The sequence below is a fragment of the Protopterus annectens genome, chromosome 4.part0, assembly GCF_019279795.1.
Source record: "Protopterus annectens isolate FY-2018-M chromosome 4.part0, PAN1.0, whole genome shotgun sequence".
Classification (NCBI taxonomy): Eukaryota; Metazoa; Chordata; order Ceratodontiformes; family Protopteridae; genus Protopterus; species Protopterus annectens.
In genome coordinates this window covers 512,854,196-512,877,976 of record NC_056733.1, presented here as the reverse complement: position 1 = coordinate 512,877,976, position 23,781 = coordinate 512,854,196, and the positions used below count along the sequence as shown (strand labels likewise).

At 37.3% G+C, this 23,781-nt stretch overlaps 1 protein-coding gene across 2 annotated transcripts in view; it reads right to left on the bottom strand.

Annotated features, from left to right (window-relative positions):
- LOC122799403 (zinc finger protein 271-like) overlaps window positions 1-23,781 on the bottom strand; it is a 405,050-nt gene that overhangs the window by 126,999 nt on the left and 254,270 nt on the right. The window lies entirely within an intron of this gene.

Below are 23,781 nucleotides of genomic sequence, written 5' to 3'. Positions count from 1 at the left end.
AGAATGTTCCTGCTAATAAATTAAAACAATACAGCAACAGCTATCTGCATTTCCACATGTAGCCATCCAGTGTATGTGATGAAACAAGCTGTTTAGACTCAGGAAAATATTTCTCTAGGCTTACTTTTTTTAAATAACTAATGTGATTCAGTACTGGATGACATTAAAAAAAGTCTATTCTTAGTGGGTATAATGAGGAAGAAAGGAAAACATTTTTGAAGAAGTTAAACATATCACTACTTTGCCTGCTAGTGAGCTGAAATACCACGTAAACAGACCCAGTGTAGCTCAATATATACTTTTATTTTAAGAGCTTTCATCCTGAGTGAACATAGGACTTCATCGGAAAATTCACCATCCATGCTAAAAACATTTAAATGCATGCAAGTCATAATTACATGACTTTCACATCCAATAAAAATACACATATGCTTAAAAACATATTTAATATAATGAAGTTAAATGTAATAAAGTGACAAGTAAGTTACAATACATGTAAAATGATAAACTATAAATAATCCTTGCATTTAATATATATTAATTATATCTATTTATTTCTGATATGCTTTTATGGACAATAAATCATTGAGTCCTGGTGCTACAATAACATTGAGGTTAAGCTACCACCATAACTCCCTCTTCTCTAGCAGCAAACTCCAATGTTCACCCTTTGGATTATGAACTACATTCTCCAATATAAAAATAAAAAAATGACGTGTAGGCAAAAAATAATGTGCTTATATTGTGCATTTGTATTTCTCTACTTCTTCATTATGTTGTACACATGTTCATATACTCACTCTTTTATTTTTCACTCCATTTTACTTGTGTAAAACCCAGTACATTCTTGGCATAATCTATATAAGCAGCACCTTGGGTGTTGCAATTAAATTTTCCTGTAATCTTAATAGTCTGCTGTTGGTCAGTGGCAGACGCTCCTACATACGTGTACTTACAATAATTGCAATGGCCACATATAGACACCATATATAAAGTGTGACTTTTATTCTCTTCAATATTTTTGAAAATGTTTTTAAAACATTTCCCTCTCATAAGTAATTTGAGGTTTGTTACCTAATTCATCACTTAAATCTATATTAGTGGTGACAAAGTTCCAATTTTTGTTAACAATTTCACCTAGCAAGTAGTGATAAAAGTTTATCATAAATCTTAATTTGTTCCAACCTTTGGTTTTCACAAGCAATAACATTTTTAACATCAGACATGTTGCAATTATCACTAATAATTTTAGTTGTTTGGTTAGTTTAAGCTCCGTTTCCATCAGGAGACAACAACGGATGGTTACAACCCTTCTACTGCTTTGTGATAACTTCTTCCATCCGATTACTGATCAACACTGTAGGATATCTTCTATTATAAAACATGTCACTTAGCAACTGATTTTCCTTAACAAAGTCATCATATAAAGAGACCATACGAGCTGCTCAAACCAACTCCCCTTTAATGACCGCCCTTTTCTGATGTAATGGATGGCAGCTGATATAATGAAAAAAGGAGTTTGAATATACTGGTTTCCTATATATTTGTAAAGTTAATATTTGCCTTGTATAGTCTTTTTTTAATCAAAATATTTAAGTATGAAATTTCATGCTCACCTATATTATAGGTAAAATTACAAAAATTAGCAGTATTATTTACGTATTCAATAAATTCTGGGATATTTCCTCTATTGTCCACTGCAGCTATGGCATCTGGCAAAACTAGTGGATCCCAGTCTATGCTCAACTTTGTGACATGGAAGGACTTAATCATACTGTGGGCAACCTTGCATTATTGTGACAGCAGTTTACACAACAGTTTACACACTCAAAAAAAAATTCACCCCGGGATCACTCCAGTGGCTCTACTCGACAGACGCACTGGGAACTAAGGTCGGGTGGCACGATGCCAGGGTAATCCTATGGGCTAGACTCGTAAAGGCTCCAGGGCCATTAGCCTAGTACACACCTATGAACCTATGAAATTATCAATGGAACTACGAATAAGCTCTGTTAAATGTCAAATAGATAGATGATAGACCAGGCATCATGTAAGTTGAAAGAAATGTGGTCTGAGCCCACCCTTGAAGTCCTAGACTTTCTAAACAATTTATTGTATTTATGGATACCTCTGAGATAACCTAAGAGCAGTAATAGTGCAAATAATAGACAATGATGAATACCCAATATGTTATATAAGCAGAAAATGAGTAATGCTGAATAGAGGTACTCAGCAGTTCAAAGAAAATGTTTAGGCATTAAGTGGGCTCTCTCCACTCAAGTAATATCTAATAGGCAAAGAGTTTTTCAGAGTTATAGACCATGTCCCTCTACAATGGCAACATAGACAAAATTATAGTAATTCTAAGCTGCCAAGTTCTGCCTTATCTTCACTACCCCACCAATTCAAAATTTTGCACACCCAGAACAATATAACTGCATATAAGTTGTTACAGGCTAATACACAATCTGAGGTTGCAAGAACCCATGGTTCTAAAAGGGGGGGGGGGGTCACGTAATATAAGGACTGCTAACCTGGCACTGAACATTATGGGGGATATGGGAGAAACCAGACCAGGACTGACTGTGTTCCCCATGTGCTCTTAAGGGAAGGTAGTTCAAAAGTATGGATACAGTACACCTGGAGCCACAATTCAAGATAAAGAGGTTGCTTTAATATTGAAATACTGACAAAAAAAACAAGTAAAATGTAAGCGCTTTCATCTTCTTAATATAAACCTCTTCAGATCCAAAGAAGTTTTACTTTAAAAGATAAAAGCGCTTATCTTTTACTTGCTTTTATCAGCATTTTAATATAAAAGCATCCTCTTTATTGTGAATTGTGGCGCCAGGTGTACTGTGTGAATACTTTTGAACTACTTTGGTTTGCAGTTTGTTCATTGTGCTCTTAAGGGAAATTGTGCTCGATTGTGCTTGATGTAGAGAGCTGCATCTGGAGATACTGTGTGCGTACCTGTTATCCTCGCAATGAACAGATGCCAGTGATGAGGACTGAGGCTCCTTGATTACTGGGCCAGACGTGGTAGGGTCATCACAATTGCTATAGTGTGTTCTGTTCCCCACCCATGCTTAATATTAGCCTCATATTTTTTACTTCCACATAAAGTTGAAAAAGTGGTCTAATTACTCATAAAATCCTACAAAAAGTGGAGAATTTATTTCACTCCTCATTTCAGCCATACCATTCTGACAGCTATTTAGACTAGTTTCTGTGCAACCACATTCTAATTTAAAATATGTTTGATGTATCACTGTTGTAATACAGCCTGCATTGACTAATTTAAACTCACACTCCAAATATATTTCTGTATAGATATACTGGTGGGGTACTGCATTAAGCTCTAACTTATACACACTTGTATAATTTTACCTGTCATTTTCATTTATACATTTTAATTCCATGTTAAATTCTCATTTTTAGTTCTGCATCTAGCAAACAGCAGTTCATAGCTATAGTTTAAATACTTTGTATGACTCACCATTATAAATGGTATCTACCGTGTTAATAGCTCATCCATGTGTCTGACTTACTCTGGTGGACTGATTAAAGCTCTCTTCCTATTTTCTTTTTAAACTACCCTTTTGTGCTGTGTTTTTCACTGTAATTGTTGCTACTCTAGTGTGACTGAATTTCAGCATTTTCTTCACAAAACAGTTAAAGGTGCAGCTAAAGAATTAAACCTGAACACTTTCTCAAATATTAATCCTTATATAAAAAATCATTCTTGGACAAACCACCTTAAGTGGACACTGGCAGTATCCTGCAAACATTAGCACTTCTGAAAAACAGACACTCATCAATGTAAGAAGCAAAGGTCCTTTCTTAAACATCACAGCGCAAATTGTTCCTTAACCAGATACCACTTTCAGGCTGTGTCTGAAAAACGTCCATGTAGATCAGTACTCTACCCCAGAAAACAAATTCAAATTAAAACAAAACAAAAAAAAAACATGACCTTAATGTGCATACCTCTTATTACACTTAATTTCTAATACTGCACATCCTCAAATAGACAATTCACAAAAGTTTAAAACCTCTATTGCCCCAATTAGATTTCTAATTATAAATTATATAAGTGCTTGCCTTAAACAAAATCTCGTGGAATACCTGTCGAGAAATGCAATCTATATGTATGTATGATTAAAGTTCATTCTTAGACTCTTCTACTTCCTGTCAAACAGATATAAAAATCAGTATGTATTTACCTAGATATACTAAATATCCATATTGCATGAGACATTAATCTGAATCCTAGCCCAAACAACACTCAACACACACAAACCCTCAGAGTCCCTGCTACCACATCCACTAGCAGTAACTTAAACCATTCAAACCAGAGCAAATAAAATAGATGAGACAGAGGCCTGGGTGTTACACAGCTCACCAAAAATTCTAACAATTAGTGACACATGACTTAAAATTCCATCTGTTCTTCTGCTTAATTATGCAACAGCTACTACATTCACCTTAATTTTAGTGCTGAAACCAAATAAGGAGGAACAATGCTTGTAAAAAAAGAACCCTAAAGTCACCATAAAAATAACTGCCTAAAGCACAGTTTCTAATGGCAACATAGACAAAATGATAGTAATTCTAAGCTGCCAGGTTTTGCCTTATCTTCACTACCCCACCAATTCAAACTTTTGCACACCCAGAACACTATAACTGCAGATAAGTTGTTACAGGCTAATACACAATCTGAGGTTGCAAGAACCCATGGTTCTACATGGGAGGGGGGGGGGGTCACGTAATATAAGGACTGCTAACCTGGCACTGAACATTATGGGGGACATGGGAGACAAAAGACAAGCCACTGCTCATCCTAGGATATAAGGTTGATCTAAAGTCTTCAGGCAGCAGACAAGTACTGAAGCTAATGCTGTGCAACCCTGGAGCTAATATGTATAGCAAAACACATGTAAGAGTGTGCAGGGGCATTCATAACCTCCCCCCATCAAAAACTGTTTTTACTGTTTAGCAGATAAGGCAGTGAGTTACAGCAGAACGGCACGAAAATTACATAAGCAACTGATATTGCTAACATCCTGGCAGATAGGTTCAGTGCTAACTTTACCCCCCCTCTCACCCCCTAAAGGGCCCATATCTATACAGGAAGAATGCAGAATTCCTGTAATCACATCTATGCAGGCAAAAGCTGCACTCTCTAAAACAAAACACAGCATCCTTGGGACCGGACAACATCCCAGGCTGAGTTTTACACGAACGTCAGAACGAACTGGTCCCCCACCTAAGCACCATGTTCAATCATAGTCTCACATCAGGCTTTGTACCCACTGAATGGCACACAGCAACAGTTATCGCACTCCACAAAGGAGAGCCACCACTGATCCTGGTCTGCAAGGCCATGGAATGTATCATCATGGGACTCATAAACAAAGACATTGGTAACCTCCAAACTCTGGACCCCACCCAGTTTGGGTTTGTGAAAGGCAGATCATGCCCTCTGAACCTAATCAACTTCTTTGAGGCAGTCACCAAAGCCGTAGACGAGGGTAAAGTGGTTCACACAGCCTATCTTGACCTCGCCAAGGCTTTCAACACCATCACCCATTCTGGAATTATAGCTAAACTCACTAAACTAAGTATAAATCCCTATGTCACAAGATGGGTTGCCAACTGGCTCACGGACAGAACCCACACTGTAAAAGTTGCAGACTCCAAATATGACTTCTAACCAGTGACAAGTGGAGTACACCACAGGGTTCAGTCCTGGGACCTCTCCTGTTTGGTATCGACTTCTCTGAAGTACAGGCTAATACAGAAGGCCTCTGGCTAATGAAGTTCACAGATGACTGCAAACTAGGAGCCATAGCAGAGTCCTCAAATGATGTGGACATCCTTTAGAAGGGCCTCACTGAGACAGATGCCTGGTTTCAGAGGCATGGCCTCAAGCTCAATGCCAAAAAGTGCATTGCCATCCCCTTTGGAAAAACTCTGTACCCATGAACTACCAAATAAATGGCAGTCTACTTAACGCCGAATGTGTGATAAGAGACCTTGAGACCCAGGTGGACAGTAGTCTCACCTTTGATAATCACATCACCACAGTAGTCAGGAAATCCATCTATGTGGCACACCTCATCACAAAAGGCATCCAGTAAAAAAAAAGAGGTTATTGTTCCCCTCTACTCAGCACTCATTAGAGCCATTATAGAGTACAACGCCCATTTTCAAATGTACCTCACAAGACATTTGCAGCAGCTGGAAAGGCCACAGAAGTACCTCATAAAGAGGATTACTAGCCTCAAACAGATGTCCTACACTGACCATCTCAAAAAACTCTAGCTTTACTCTGTAGCATATCGCCTACTCCGAGGAGATCTCTGCCTAACATATAAAGCTATGTTAAACCCAGAGCTGTTGGGATATGCTTCACCTACAGAAATCCCAATCCCTCCGAGCTACACACTCTCGGGACCTAAACCTTGTCACCACAATAAATAGGACATGCTGGAGGGATAGATTCCTGTCCCAGAGACTTCCTATACTCTGAAACAAGCTACCCATCTATGTCAAGCAAAGTTCCTCATTAGCACTCTTCAAGAAAAATCTTGATGGTGCGTGGCCAAGGATGAACACAGGACAGCAGCAGATTTCTTTAGCTCCACCAAGACAATATCATAAACAGGGAAATTTATCATCAAAACTCGTCTAATGGAATATATTTCTTCATAAAACCATTTGGAATATAATTTTCTACAATAATATCCAAAAAAGAAAGAAAACTTGACTGATTTTCCTGTCAGACATCTCCTTGGAAATTTCTCACTCATCTCAACTCCTCAGAATGAGCTACAGTAAAGCTAACAACCAGGATTCTACCCTTAAGAAAGAACTCCAGGCATTACTACTAAATATGCAGGAACTGACAACTAAAATAGACCGAATTGATTCTAAAATAGATAACTTCAAAAAAAAAAAAAAACTACCAAACAAATGGATATATTACATGAAGACTTACAACAACAAAAATCACAGACTTCAGGTATAGAGGATGCTCTCAATGACATCGACAGTAGAATTAAAGAAGGGGAAATGAACACTGAATTTCTACTCAAACAGAACACTCATCTCCAGTCTAAGTTGGATGATTTGGAAAACAGATCTCGACGTAATAACATAAGGATCTTTGGGCTACCAGAAGGCATAGAAGGTAATAATAATATTATAACTTTTTTAAACACTTGGCTAACAGAAACTCTAGATTTATCTGAGGCATTTTCTTTCAGTATAGAAAGAGCCCATAGATCTCTATCATCTTCTGCCACTAACAAGAACATTCCTAGATCAGTTTTAGTAAAATGTCTATCTTCATTTGATAAAGAGATGGTGTTAAAATCTGCATGGGCAAAAGCACCTATAAAAGTTAATGATGCAGTAGTGCGCTTTGATAATGACTATTCCACTCTGGTGATATCTAAAAGGAAAACCTTCTTGCCACTGATAAGAGAACTAAAAAAAAGCACAACTGAAAACTCATCTTTTATTCCCTGCCAGACTAAAAATCTTCTTACCTGATGGTCCTAAAATGTTTGAGAATTTAGACACTGCATTGGATTATAGTAAAAAATATAAAATATTGGACAAGATAGAAGAAATGGAATGGGCAAGTCTTTCGTTGAAAAGACTGGCATCCAGCACAACTTGGAAGACAACAGACAAACAAAAGAGGCTAAAAAATAAATTACTTGTTTTACAGCATTCTGATTATTTCCTTGTTTCCTCAAGTAATCCACAAATAACATAAGATCAACACAAAGCTTCTCAAGTCCTTAAAATATGCAGCTTGTTATACTAACAAATTTTCTCCCTAAGGAGCAAGTAGCCTGATACATATTATATTTGTTGCTTTTCTAATCTCTCTCTGTGAGATCAAAGGTTAGTAACATGTTATACTCATTTAATTTTACCAAAAAATATTTTCATTTTTTTATTATTTTTTTCTTTAAAATTCAAAATATTGCTATGTTTAGTACTGTTTAGTTATAACTGCTTAACATCATAAAACTGAGACAACAACTAACATGCTATGAAGCATAAACAGCTGATTAAATAAAATAATTATAAATGCAGTATTTTATGCCTAGATATAAAAATAGATGAATGATTAATATATACACCATTTTATACCTTGATATAGTAGTAGATGAATGATATAGTACATGTTTTTTCTGGGGGGAAACAGTTATATCCTTACAGCTTTGGTATGTGCTTATAACATTGTGTAGCTTAGGAAATGATATAGGGTACACGTATGTTGTAAATAGACTTCTAATGTTTCCTATGGCCTGATATTACTGAGGCTTTGATTCCTAAGGCTTATGGAATACCTTGAGCTGTCTCTAAACTGCACAGTGCCTTATTACATTCAAAATGTGTTGTTTTCACTTACTTTCATCAAATTTCCCGCTGGAATCTCTCAGGAGACAACTTTAGACACTGGCAACCTCGAAAATAGCGCTCACAAGCCGTTTTCTAAACCTTCATGTTCTAACTGTTCATTAGAGTAGAAGAAAGCAGCCATCATGAACTTTGACCTTTGATTTCACTCATACACGACGTAAAGCTGCAAAGTAAACCAGTTCCAGGAAGCAGAACAGTCGCAAACGTGGAAATATGATGAAAACGGACTTTTCAACACAAAAATGCGAGTTTTAATCATTATAATAACATTCTATTGATATAATTTGTGTTTAGTAAGACTACAGCACATATTAATGTATTATTTTATTGTTTAAACCATATGCTGAAGTTTTGAAATGTGTAGCAGCTGAATTCAGAAGTATATTAGTTAGAATGTTTTTAAAGGTGCTTTAATCAAACACAGGACTGCAATTGCTGTTTCAATGCACATGCTAGAATATGCTTTTGCTTTCTAGCACTCATAGCCGGCCTTAGGCATAGGCCAACTAGGCGGCCGCCTAAAGTGCCGCTGAAGCAGGGGTGCTTTTCCAGTATTTATTTGGTGTAGGTAGACCAGGATGGGGGCACCGTGGAGCCCTTTTTCCTAGGGCACCAGCTGACCTAAGGCTGCTGCTGTAAGATAATCTTATATACTGAACTTTTTTAATTCAGAAGTAGAGATATTTGATGCACTCTTAAGCTAGTATATAGTATTTACATTATATGAAGCTATTGCATACTGTTTTCTGCATGTCATGACTTCCCTTTGATTAACACTATGGTTTTACTATTCTGCTTTTACTTTGATAATTAATTTTCTCACCATAATTCTATGAACTAGCAGATAATACATTTATATATCTTTCTATAGCTGCATATGTTTTTATCTTTAACATTATTATTTTCATAACAACTGTAATGTATAATTCCAACTGAATAATATATTGTGTCATAGAAGCATTAGTAAACAGATGTTTCAAAGCTCAGGGAGGTTAAGTATGCACAAAGCACCTATTATTTATATATTTATTTTTTCCTCTCTTCTTCCCTTCCTAGTTGTGTTGCAGTTATTACTAGGCTATTAAATATAACAGTTATATATAAAGATGCTCTTTTATCTTGTTAAAAATGTTTAATTCTGCTTAATAGTTGGTTAAAATGATTATGCTTCTACACATGATTTGATTTATTTACTTTCTTAAGAAAATGATCTCCTGTTATATTCCAATCCCTTTAAAAGGTTTCAAATTGTGTAATTTACTTTGTAATGTTTCTATTGTTGACAAGCTATTCTAGATATAAATACATATCCTTTACAATATCTGGAATATCTAAGTTGAAATTTTATGGTCTATATAAACTATATTACTTAAAATTTCTGCTTCAAATACCTATATATGTTTACACAAACAAGCCAATGAAAAGTCTCAATGATCTGTCATTCTGATGTATACATTTTTGCTGTTAACCTAAACTGTTCTTTCTAGTTCTAAAGATATATCAAGAAGTCCTTATTATCAAGAAACAAGTACATTAATTGAATTAGTTATTTTATAATACATAGCAAAATGGATGAGTTTAACTTTGCTTTTGAAAGTTGTAGTATTTATAGACATTAGGAGGTAGCTAGAGTTCTGATGTTATAGAGAGGTAACTCGGGTAGTTGTAACTACTCGAATTTGGAGTTTATAACTCCAGGTTAGGTGTGAAGTTCAATCCTAACACTATTTTATCTGATTATTGTTATAGTATGATTACAGTTCTGACATCCACATTGTGACGCCCGTGCCCTGGCCCAGCAATCAAGGAGCCTCAATCCTCACCACTAACACCAGAGAGGACATCTCCTATACGAGGAAAGGATAACAAATACACACAGTAAAGTGCAATCCCTTAAGAGCACACAGAGATCACAGTCAGTCCAGGGCTGGTTGCTCCCTTGCTACCCAGGTCCCCAATAAGACTCCCGACTGGCACAGCTATAGGGTCCAAATCTCAGCCTAGCTGGGCAAGCTAAAATCTCCAGCGCCCTCTCTGTCCAACCAGTGCTTCATATCCCTGCCCAAGTAGCTGACACACACACACACACACACACACACACACACACACACACACACACACTTTGAGATAAGAATTTATACAACCACACAGACTCTCCAGCTGTGTCTTTTTTACCCAGACTATACGGTAATACCACTTGCCACCACCCAGCTTATATTTATCAGCTACTGTAAGGCCCTTAAAAGGGTGTCCAATTATTACTGTGCTATATTATTATCCAATTGGTAAGTGTGACTAAACAGTCTCAAGACTTATTAGAGTGACTTTGACAGTAAACTCTATAAATATGCAATGTACTCTAGACCTTAAATTATCTCTACACAAAACAGCCACAGTTAAAAGATTTTAAAATATTTAATAATAAATAATTAAAACCACAAGACAATACTTTCTATTACACAGTGCTAGTCAAAAGAGTTCAGAGATCACACAGAAATACTTAAAAGAAATCAGTAATACAGTTCTGACATCACAGAAAAACACAGTCTAATCTTTATAATTCATGGCTACTTACAGAAGAAAACACAGTTCTAACATCCTACTTAAATAAAGAGAGCATACAGCAGTGTTGTGCATTGGATTTTCAGACAAAAATGCTTACAGTCTCTCTTTCTCTGAGCAATAGTTTTTAAAATCGCTAAAAAACATTTCTGCTGGGCCTTCCCAGATTACATCACTTTTCTCACTTGGGTTTCCCAGTATACACATTACATCATTTTTGACACTTGGCCTGGTCTTCCCAGGCCAACAGGTTACATTACTTAGCAAGCTAACACCCGCTCAGGAAGCTACAACAATAAAAGACATTTCACATGTACACTCTAGCAATTATTCCTTAAGTTAAAACAATAGAAAGAATGTGCTAGCTCAGACCAAATGGCACCGAGCTCTGGAGATCAAAGGACATACAAGACATAATTTTAACTTCAAAGAACAGATGCAAAATGCTTGACTTAGTTTTCCTTACAGCAGAAGGCAATGTTGCCACATTGTTGAAGTTCATCATTTAATAGCATATTCTTTCTTTTAAGAAAACAAGCTTGTAGTTCAACATTCATATTTACAAATGATAGAATTACCTGCACAATTCTATCTGGCTAGGCTGGCAGCCTTCACCCATCTCTACTAGTCTTCACACACATCATATCTTACAATCACACTTTCATTTCTAATAAAAATTAAAGACTCACATGCCCATATAGTTTCATAGTTTCATAGTTTAGTACTAGGCTATCTGCCCTGGGGCATTTGCAAGCCTAGCCCTAGAGATGTGGCTTTCGCCACCCCATGTAGTGATACTAAGGTGTACAGAATAAATTTAGAATACTGTGCCTTTGTCTAGTAGTAACACATTGAAGACCCCCTTACTTATTAAACTTAGTTTACTGTGCCTCTGTCAAGTAGCGACACAGGGGTGACCCCCGGGGTAAACCTACGATCTCCCATCCACTCGTCAAGATTTCTCTTGAAGAGAGTCAGTGAGGGGCTCTGCCTAACATGAACTGGGATTCTGTTCCAGAGTATGGGAAGCCTCTGAGTTATGAATCTGTCCCTCCAGCATGTTCTATTCATGTTTGTACTGAGGTTTAAATCTTTGGCTCTCCTGGTTCTTATGGATTTGGATTTTTTGAGGTGGAGCATGTCCATCAATTCCTGGTTGGACATGGCCTTGTACGTCAGGCACAGATCACCTCTGAGCAGGCGGTATGCTACTGAATAGAGCTGGAGTTTCTTTAGCCTGGTAGCATATGACATATGTTGGAGACCCTTGATCCTCTTGGTGAGGTACTTCTGGGGTCTCTCCAGCTGTTGTAAGTGCCGGGTGAGGTACATACCAAATGGAGCATTGTACTCAATCATGAGCCTGATAAGGGAGGGGTACAGGGGCACGATGACCTCCTTTGATCTGGATGTGAACCCCTTCATGATAAGGTGGGCAAGGCAGAAAGTCTTTCTAACCACTTTGGCAACGTGGGTGTCAAATGAGAGGTCACTATCAACTTGGGTCCCCAGGTCTCTGATTACTTTTTCCGTACTCAGTGGGTAACTGTCTATGTGATAATTTGTGGGTACTTTGTTTTTCCCAAAGGGGATGACTATACATTTCTTGGCATTCAGTTTAAGGCCATGATTCCAGCACCAGTTGTCCGTTTCGGTGAGGCCTTTCTGTAGGATGTATGTGTCAGCTGGTGTATCGACTATGGCGCCTAGTTTGCAGTCATCTGCGAACTTTGTCAGCCACAACCCTCCCATGTTTGCTTTCACATCTGAGAAGTAAATGCCGAACAAGAGGGGTCCCAGGACAGAGCCCTGTGGGACACCACTTGTGACTGGCTTTGAGTCTGACATGGCTCCTGCAATTTTGACTTTATGGGTTCTGTTCTTTAGCCAGTTTGCAACCCATCTTGTGACATATGGATTTACATTTAAGCTGTTTAGCTTATCTATGATCCCTGAGTGGGGTACTGTGTCGAAGGCTTTATCCAAGTCCAGGTAGGCTTGCCCTCATTAATGGCTCTAGTGACTGTTTCGAAAAAGTCAACCAGGTTCAAAAGGCAGGATCTGCCCTTTACAAAGCCGAACTGGGTGGGATCAAGTGTCTGTAGGTCCCCAATGTCGCTGTTTATGAGTTTCATAATAATTCTTTCCATAGCTTTTCAGACCAGGCTGGTTAAGCTTACGGGGCGGTAGTTCCCAGGGTCTGTAGTGGAGCCTCCCTTGTGGAGTGGGGCCACTGTTGCTGTACGCCAGTGTTCAGGTACATATCCTGTAGTAAGGCTAAGGTTAAATAACATTTTTATATGCGGGTTTAGCTCCTCTTGGATACCATCAGGTCCCATAGATGCTGTGTTTTTTGCTTTGCTGAAGGCGGTTCTCACCTGGACATCAGAGATGACAGGGAGGTTACATTCAGCTGGGATGAGTATTTCTTCTTTTGGAGGTGAGGGAGGGGAGAAATTTGCACTGAACCTGTCTGCCAGAATGTTGGCAATATTTGTGGGTTCGGTAAATTTTTTGTCGTTGTGTACTAACTCTGAGCATATCTGAGGGTTTCCGCCCAGGTTTCTAACATAACTGAAGAATGCCTTGTGGTTATCTTTAGCGTCCTTGGCGATTTTTCTCTCAAAGTTGGCCTTGGATGTTTTTATGAGAGAATGTAGCTTTCTACTATTGCTGATCAGAGATGCCTTCCCTTTATGGGATTTTGCTCTGTCTTGCAGTAGCTTCCTTATTTTGTTATACAATTTGTTTATGGCTGGGGTCCACCAGACAGGACGCTTTCCTTTGGTGGAGAGGGTCTTGGTTTTATTTGGGATTGCACGATCCATGCATTCTTGGAGATGTCCGTAGAAAGCATTTGTGTAGGATTCAGCATTGTTGGATGTGGTTTCCATTGGCCCTGTGGGCTTAAATGATACCATCTCAGTCTTGAGAAGTGTAAAGTTGGCTTTTGAGAAGTTTCTCACTGTAGTCTTTTGTGCTGGAGGTGGAGGTGGTAAATGTATATCCAGGGTGATTAGTTTGTGGTCAGATCTCACCAGTGAGGGGAATACTTCCGGTGTGGAGCATTTTCTCCCCATGTTTGTGATGATCAGGTCTAGTATCTTATCCCCCCTTGTGGGAGAGGTGACTAGCTGTTCCATTGCATTTGAGTTTATGAATTCCAGGAACCTTTGGGCTAGGGTGTTAGGGCTAGAATAGTGCACCCAGTCTATGTTACGGTAGTTGAAGTCTCCCAATATGATGGTATTTGGTGAGACATTCATATCTTCCAATGTTTTCAGGAAGGCTGAGTGGGGTTCTTGAGATTGGGAGGGTGGTCTGTAACATGCAACCAGTTGTACAGCAGTTTTGCTTATGGTTAGCTGCACCTGGATGGTCTCCGATGCTTCATGAGTTGCCACTAACCTGGAGGTGTGGGTATCCTTGATGAATATGGGCACTCCCCCTCCCTTTGTGGTTCGGCCCGGGTTTTGGGGCCAAAAAGCATGATACGAGGTAAAGCCTGGTAGCGCTGGGGTGCTCTCAGGAGCCTTGAACCAGGTCTCGGTTACAGCGCAGACATCGATATTCTCCATACTGAGGAGTGCTTTGAGTGCCTGCATCTTGAGATTTAGACTTCTGGAGTTGAGCAGCATTACCCTTAATTTTTTTCCATTTTTGTTTTCTAAGGAGGTGGGTTCGTCTTTTGAGCCTTGCCTAAAAAAGGCACTATGGGGGTGGCAAGAGCCTTAGCCAATATCCAGAAGCCCAGTGGTGACAGGTGCAAGCCGTCCCTTGCGAAGCAGCGTGGCTTGTCCAGCATGTCATCCCAAGCAGACAGACATTGGATCCCCCTAGAATGACACCAGTAATTGAGCCAATTATTAAAGCTGATCATCTTGTCTTTGTATTGTGGCATCATTCTTGGTGAGGGCAAGATGCTGCTCAGGGTCAGGGTCATACCAACCTGGGCTACATAATCAGAGAGCTCCTCTATGTCTCTTTTCATGTAGTCCAAGGAGGTACGTCTCGGGTAATTCACGCCGGCATGGACAATGACGGAGTCATATTTGTATGTGCTTTTGAGTGACCTGAGTGCGTGTGTTATATGGCGGATCCTAGCCCCCGATAGGCAGCTTACCATTACCCTCTCCTTGCTCAGCCTGGTAAGTGGGACATCAGTGTGTCTGACTATAGAGTCACCTATCACTAGTGTATCAGGCATAGTGTTTGGCCTTAAGGGCTGTGATTTATTGACACACCGATTTATTGAAGTATGTGTTGCATGTGTTATGTTTTGAGGTGGTGGATTTTTGGGTGTCTGCTTTGGGAGCCTCTGTTGTTTTGGTAAGTTTTTTAATAGAGCCTCCGAGTATGTTTTTGTGTTATTATGTGCTTGATTTGCAGTTGGGATAGGTCTATGTGTGACTGGGTTTGTTGTGTGTGTGGTTACCTTCTCCTCCTATCTGGTCTTGCCAGTCCTGAGTTGAGAGAGTTCAGCCTCCAGTTTGGCTATGTAGATGCATCTCTCACACGTATTTGTGTTTGTTGGGAGGAGGAGAGGATTGTCTGTGTACATGAGACAATTATAGCATTGTCTCAAGATTCCCAGATTAACCAGCTGAACAGGAGAAGATGCTAGCAATCTACCACTCGACATGCTAGAATATTATAAGAGAGTGCTGTGCCTTTAAGGGAAGTGGTTGCTTAGAAGAGAAGCTTTGAGAACAAGTGCTATGCTTATAATATAACGAGTAGACCGGTTATTCTAAGAGTAGAGCTTTCTAAGGGAATATTTGAAGAGCAGTCTTGGCGGAGCCAGAAAAGGTTTAACCCTGTTTAACCGGTGCTGCGCTATGCGCACAATCGCGGAAAGCCGCGCAAATGCGGATTTAAAACAGGGAACTTCAAAAGAGCTAGAAATGGTCCAAAACAACCAATTACTACAGCTCTTGTGCTGAGGTCACTCCTTCAGGGACAGATAGGCTGCTCAAGGCTTCCCACTCCCACTGGTGAGCAAAGAAACTTCCTTCTATCCAAGTAAGGTAATGGACAACACAGGAACTACACCACAGCCCAGAATACAGCAAAGCCTGTAAACTGGTCTAAACTAGTCGAGGAGAGGCGGGAAAACAAGGATTATTTTTTTGTTTTTTTTTTGTTTTTAGATCGAAAACGCACAGAAATACAGAAGACAGTAATAAATCAGTTACACAGGCTAGCACACTTTAGTGGGCAGCCTCAACAGTTAAATTAAACAAACAGATTTTCGATCAATTTTCGACCAGGTAAAATTGTAAGTGCAGATACTATATAATGCAGCAAGTAGTTAAAAAAAACAGTATAAGCTTGTTCAAAATAAGCAAGAGAAGGTATTCCAAGTAAAAAACAGAAAAAATACTTAAATCAGGAAATAAGTCACTTTCCTCAGTTCTCTGTAGCTAGGACCACTCTGCAGGACCACGTGGAGCTGTCTTTGAGTAGTATAGCCAGAAAAAAACGCTCTGAGGCGGATTTTAAACAGGGAACTTCAAAAGAGCTAGAAATGGTCCAAAACAACCAATTACTACAGCTCTTGTGCTGAAGTCACTCCTTCCGGGACAGATAGGCTGCTCAAGGTTCCCCACTCCCACTGGTGAGCAAAGAAACTTCCTTCTATCCAAGTAAGGTAATGGACAACACAGGAACTACACCACAGCCCAGAATACAGCAAAGCCTGTAAACTGGTCTAAACTAGTCGAGGAGAGGCGAGAAAACAAGGATTATTTTTTTTGTTTGTTTTGTTTTTAGATAGAAAACACACAGAAATACAGAAGGCAGTAATAAATCAGTTACACAGGCTAGCACACTTTAGTGGGCAGCCTCAACAGTTAAATTAAACAAACAACAGATTTTCGATCAATTTTCGACCAGGTAAAATTTTAAGTGCAGATACTATATAATGCAGCAAACAGTTAAAAAAAACAGTATAAGCTTGTTCAAAATAAGCAAGAGAAAGTATCCCAAGTAAAAAACAGAAAAAAAACCTTAAATCAGGAAAGTAGTCGCTTTTCTTAGTTCTCTGTACCTAGGACCACTCTGCAGGACCATGTGGAGCTGTCTCTGAGTAGTATAGATATAGAAACTTCACAAGTCAAAGCCTTGTTTAATTTAACATCTATAGGAGGGAACAGATTACTAATATGTATAAAAATGATAAACTAAACATATTTTACCTTGCGCTATACATGTCAAATGGTAACCTTAAGAGGGATCTCTCTAAACATTAATGGGTTAAACAACCCATGTAAGAGGAGAAGTTTATTCAGTTATCTCAGCCTGCATATATCTAACCTAATATTTCTTCTCGAAACTCACCTTCTTAAAAAAGACATAGATAAACTAGAAACCAACAAGTACATAACTTTAGTCAGCTTGGAACATACACAGAAAAAAGAGGGGTAGCTATCCTGTGGAACAAATCTGTACCTATTCCCAAAATTATTAAGACATACATAACTGATAAGGGAATGTTTTGCATGGTTACAGTACAGATTAATAGGAAGATTTTTACATTTATTAACATATACTGGATACCAGGCATAGGTATTGCCACAGTGAAACATAATTTCAATCAAGTAGTACTCCACTCTAAAGGAGACATCATATTAGCAGGTGATTTCAATTGTACTCTATATGACAATACTACTACCCTTGAGAAGAGGAAAATTACAGCTAGCACAAAACATCTGAAAGACTTTATTAACTTATACCATTTGAATGACATTAATAACCAAGCTGATTCTAAGTCACTACCATATACTTTTTTTTTCGAATAGACACAAGTCTTACTCTAGAATAGATAGAGTTCTGATCTCTAACCAACTTGTAAAAGATTTATGTCAATCTATGTTCATTTCTTGCCCAATATCGGACCATAATTCAATCACTTTTGAATTTACTGTAAATGTAATACACAATACTCAGATTAGAAGAATTCCTGCCTACTTAACTCAACTGAAAGACTTCAAAGAATTTATAAATAAGGAGATACAAAACGTTTTAGAAATAAACACTACACCAGATATTTCGATTATATATATATATACATGATGCTCTGAAATCATATCTATACGGGCAAAGTATAAGATGGTATAATAATAAAAGGAAAACATGGGATAAAGATCTACTAGACATTCAAAATAAGCTAGACACTTTTAAGCTCAACAAGGGAGATATCACAAATAAAATAATTACAGAAGAAATAAATAAGTTAAATGAGAAGTATAGAGAAATCTTAAATCACAAAATCAAAATAAATCTAGAGAAATATAAATTCCTAACATATTCAATAAATCCCAAATATTTAAATAAACTTAAAAATAAAACAAAAAGACAAACAAAATCATATCAGAGATTTTTTTCCTTGGAGGAAAAAATGTTTCTAACATCAGAAATTCCAGAGGAGTTTAAAGATTACTTTCATAAAATAAATAATGATAGAGTTAATATGGACCCAAAAGATAAAATAAAGAATTTCATTACTACATACTTGGACAAAAAACTTAATAAACAACAGGTTGAGTCATTGGATAAGTGCATCTTATATACAGACATTGTCACTCAAATAAGCAAACTCAAGTTAAACAAAGCACCAGGTAACGACAGTATAATACCCGAGATTTACAACATAATCTCTAAAAACGTTCATACATTAATACATAATGTCTTCCTGGCAACTCAGACTGAATCTACTATCCCCCCTTTTGAAAATACATTTTTATCTCACCAGTTCTGAAATCTAATAAAGATCCTACAAGATGCTCATCATATAGGCCCATCTCACTGCTCACTGTTGACTACAAGATATTTATGAACATATTTGCTGACAGATTAAAGACAATTCTTCCAAACATTATTGACATAGATCAAACAGGCTTTATTATAAATAGAAATACTTTTGACAACATAAGAAGAACCTTAACTCTGATTATGCAAATAAAAATAAGAAGGATCTGACACTAATTAGCCTTGTCATAAACTCAGCCTTTGACTCTGTGAACTGGGACTACTTATTTATCTTGTTGAGGTGTACTAATTTATCTGAAGCATTCGTAAATCTGATTGAAAATCTATGTAAAGGAGCACTGGCATACATAAAAATTGGAACATATATCTCTCAAAAGATACCCATATTAAAAGGTACTAAACAGGGGTGTCCACTCTCCCCTTTATTATTTACCTTAATAATGGAGCCCTGGGCTAATTTAATTAGAAACAACAATGGCATAAGAAGGATTTAAAATAAATGAGAATACAGTATCTAAAATTCAACTTTTTGCTGATTATATACTAATTACATCAGCAGGAAACATACAGTCATTATTTAACACAATGGCAGACTTTAAGAAAATCTCAGGTCTGATATTTAATGAAGAAAAAACAAAGATTCTGCTAATACATTTAGGGAAAAATATTCTTAAAGAAGCTTATCATAAATATATACCCAATTCAGGTCATATAATTTATCTAGGAATTATCTTAGCAAGAGATATTAAATCAATCATTCTACATAACTATAGTAAATGTCTTGAAAACATTCAAACTCTGTTTAAAAGTTGGAATAATATCATTTTCTCCATGGAGGAAAGACTTACAATTATAAAAATGATTATACCTCCGAAGATACTATATATAATACAGTCAATATTACTCCCACCTACCAAAACAATCATTAAAAAATTAAACTCATTAATGTTGAAATTCTTCTGGGCACCTCAGAGACCTAGAGTGACATTAAAGACACATATCAATAAATCAATAATTGGTCCCAAGGAGGTATAGCCTTTCCTGACTTTGATCTATACTCTAGATCCTCTATTATCAAAACTATATCTCTACTAATAGATAATTCATATGTTGCGAAATGGAAAATATATTGGGAATTAATTGGCATGGAACTAACCAGTATACCACTAACACACAAAAATATTATTATAAATAATCCCATATTATGGATACTCAAAGAATTTTGTACTGTACCCGTATCACCGGGACACACATCAAATTAGCCAATAAATATTATTATTACTTTCCATAACTTTATATATAAACATCCCAAATATAAGGAATGGATCTTCATTTTATTTCCCATAACATATACACAAGGTATACTCTTTATCATCTAACCCTGATAAAACTTTTCTATTCAGGCAGAATAAATTAATGTACTGGCATCAGATGCTGCAGGATAATAAAGTTAAAAACTTAGATTTTTTAATTCAGGAATTTAATTTGGATGAAACGTGTTGGCTGGAGATACAGGCTTTCAGACAATATCTTTCTAATAAACTAGATTTAATAACACCAATAACTAAATAATCTGTCCCAATACTGATAGATTACAAGATGCTAAACCTACAACAGAAGGTTTCAGATAAAGGCAAACTTTCTTACATACACAAAATTATTAGAGATGAAACCTTCAACTGTCCAGAAAAGTACTGGAATTACTTCAATTCCATAAACAGAGAACCATCAAAACAAGATAAAGTCATATACTGGTATCTGCTTCTAAAATAACGTCCTCAATTAAATGGAAACTTTATGCCTGGAAATTCTTACACAGGTCCTTCTACATCCCTCTAATAATGAGCAAAATTAATAAAAAAGATAACATATGTAAGAGATGTACTTCAGAGATAAATGCTAACTGGGCACATATGTTTCATGATTGCATAAAACTGAAGTAATGTTGGACATCAATTAACAATTTTCTACAGCTCTCTTACAGATAATTTTACAATATCTAAATCACTAATCCTCTTCAATACCCCCATACCAAAATGTGTTAAAAAGGTTAAACCTCCCTTATTTTGGTCAATTCTAGTAGTGACTAGAAAGATTATAACTAGAAATTGGATTTCAGATACCCCTCCTTCTTTTAATGAATTCAAAAATGTTTTGATAGAGGTATGTCAAATGGAACTAATGACTATTAAATCAAGAACTTCTAGAAAAACAACCAGCTATAATATGTGGGATACTTTACAAAGTTTGTTAAATAAAGTCTTGGAACCTTTATAATGTGTTATAGTTATGTTAGATGATGTATTTAACCGTGGATGTCTTTGTAAATACTTTAGTTGTTTTATGAATGTTAAAATTTCTTATCTGTTAACTGCTTGTATAAATTACTATGTTTTACTGATTGTATGTTAAAACCAATAAACATGTTTAAAAAAAAAAAAAAAGGAAAAGAAAAATCTTGAGTGGATGGGAAATAGGAAATACACCACTGGGGATCACTTCTGTGGCTCTGCTCGACAGGGGCACACAAAAATTAACTTTCTTGGGTGGCGTAAGCCAGGGAACATTGTTGGCTAGGCTTACTTAGGCCCTTGGGCCGATAGCCTAGTACCTACCTACCTATGAACCTATATAATCATTTGTTCTTTGCAATGGGTTCCACCAAAAGTTAATTTTGTTTAAATTATACAAACTCATACACACACACACACACACACACACACATATGTCATATTGAATCCAGCCTGCCAAAAGAGCACCTTTTAATTTTTTTCATGTTAATTTGTCTCTGCCTGAATCCATGTAGTTCAGAAGTATGGGGAATAAAGACTATGAAAAGGATAGGCTTTGGTATATCTCCACAAAACTTTAGGTACAGTACAGCCAAGTATAAGTACATGGGTACCATAGAATTTGGGAAGGCATAGCATATAAAACATAGTACTGAGTTGTTTCCTTTATACAGAGAGAAGGAAATGTAATATAACATGCTACAGACATTTGTGTACCACTCACGGATATTAGGTGTAAGGAAGCAAAACAGAATTCTCCCTATTAAGAGGATAAGAACATGCTGCATGGATGTAGGGGAGATCTAATACAGCATGATAAACATTGTCATGAGATGCCTTAAGGGAAGGCCAATGGACAAAAAGTGAGAAGTGAAGAAAAGAACACATGAGATTAGTCATACAGAAGTTGATGTTGTAAATATGTTAGGAGGAGGGATATTGTGGGAATAAATTAATCAGTGACAGAGCTTAAAGAATTTGTGTATCAGAGAGGGGCAGTAAACATATCTAGAGCTTCAAACCCTTGACAAATCCTGAGGATGGTGGATTAATGGTGGGTAGTGTGGACCTTTTACCACTTCCAGTTTGAGAGAAGAAATAATCCAAAAGGATCTGCAGAACAAAGTTCAGGCATGATCAGATAAGTCAGATAAGTAACTCGAATGGCTACACTGTGCAGCAAGTCAAAGAGAATTCTGAGATTTAAGTATTGTTAGGATGAAAAAAAACAGGGGATAGAGAAGATTAATAGAAATGCAGTGCCTACTGTGTATGTATTAAAAACAGCCCCCTCCCCAATCAACAGGTAAGACAAAAGATTCCACATTGCACTAGTCAATTAGTTCTTCAACAGCAACAATAAAAAATGTTGAAAATATAATGTTACTGCATACTTTCACATTAAAAGATGTGTGTGTGTGGGGGGGGGGGGGGTCGACCGAAGGAAAAAAAGTACAATTGTGTAAGTAAACTTACCATAGCAGCAGACGTTCAAATGGTCATGTCTTTTTATTCAGTTTAGCTGAAGCTGACTGATGGTTTAATCACATGGAAGATGCCCTGAAGATTTGGAAGCTGGCCAACTGTTACATCCTTGGCAGTGGTCAAGCAAACACATTTTTTAAAGGGTTTTAAAATGGAGAAGGCAACTGGATGGAAGCCACTAATCTTGCAGTAAAATGTGAAAATGGAAAAAAAAGATTGCCATATTCTGTACATGTGGTACAGCTCTTTTGGTAATAAAGTGAATGGCCATTGAGGAAGAAACTTTCTTTTAATCCTCCCTATAGATCTTTTTTTTTATTTTTCCATGTATGTGTTTATGGTAACAAGTCCACCTACTACACGCTGGTGCAGCATTTTGGTAATCTTCCTATTTTGGTGACATCCCCTCCATTAATTCTTTACTGGATTTCAAATGTATCATCTAAATTTAAATGGAAATTCTTGCTGACATGTATAGCTTTGGGAATAGTGTTAGTGGTGCGACAGATAGCACAGTTACTTTTGAAGCAGAAGTCTATGGGTTCTATTCCCACACTAGGCAAAGCGACTGTTGACACTGCAGTGCAGCATAAGGGAAGTGCTGCAGTCTTAAGTGTGCCATCTTTCAGATGAGACATTAACCATCAGTCTCATCTACTCGAGTTGGTGGTAGCTCAGGTGGATGTAAAAGATCCTATGGCACCTATCAAAAAGAGAAGGGAAAGTTCCTTTTGCTCTAGCCAGAAAGTATAAAACACCATCTTGGGTCTCTCCTGAAAAGAGCCTACTAACCTAGTGGCACTAACCTGGTCAACAAAAGATAAATAAAATCAAAATAATAAATAAAAAAGGAGTGATCCATGAAACATAAAAGCACTGCACTTTTTGCAAAGGAGAGATTCAGGAAACTGTGTACTAACATGGATAAAGTCCTTAACAGACGTTTGCCTCATCTGGCATTTGGTTTCAACTATCTGTAACAGCGGAGACAAAAAGAAGAAACTGAATCTAGACAATGTATTCCTGTGCTTCTTTATATTCGACAGATGCTCTGAAATTTACAGAAGGAAGAGGTTTTTACCTTACTATCAAAGCATTTATCATCCTTGACAGACGGCTGGCAGTATTATTTTTGGGACTTCAGTTCCTATTTAAATGATGCTGGAGTCTGATAAAATATCAGAAACAGCCTCACTGACATCTGTACCATCCTATTCATCAACTGCTA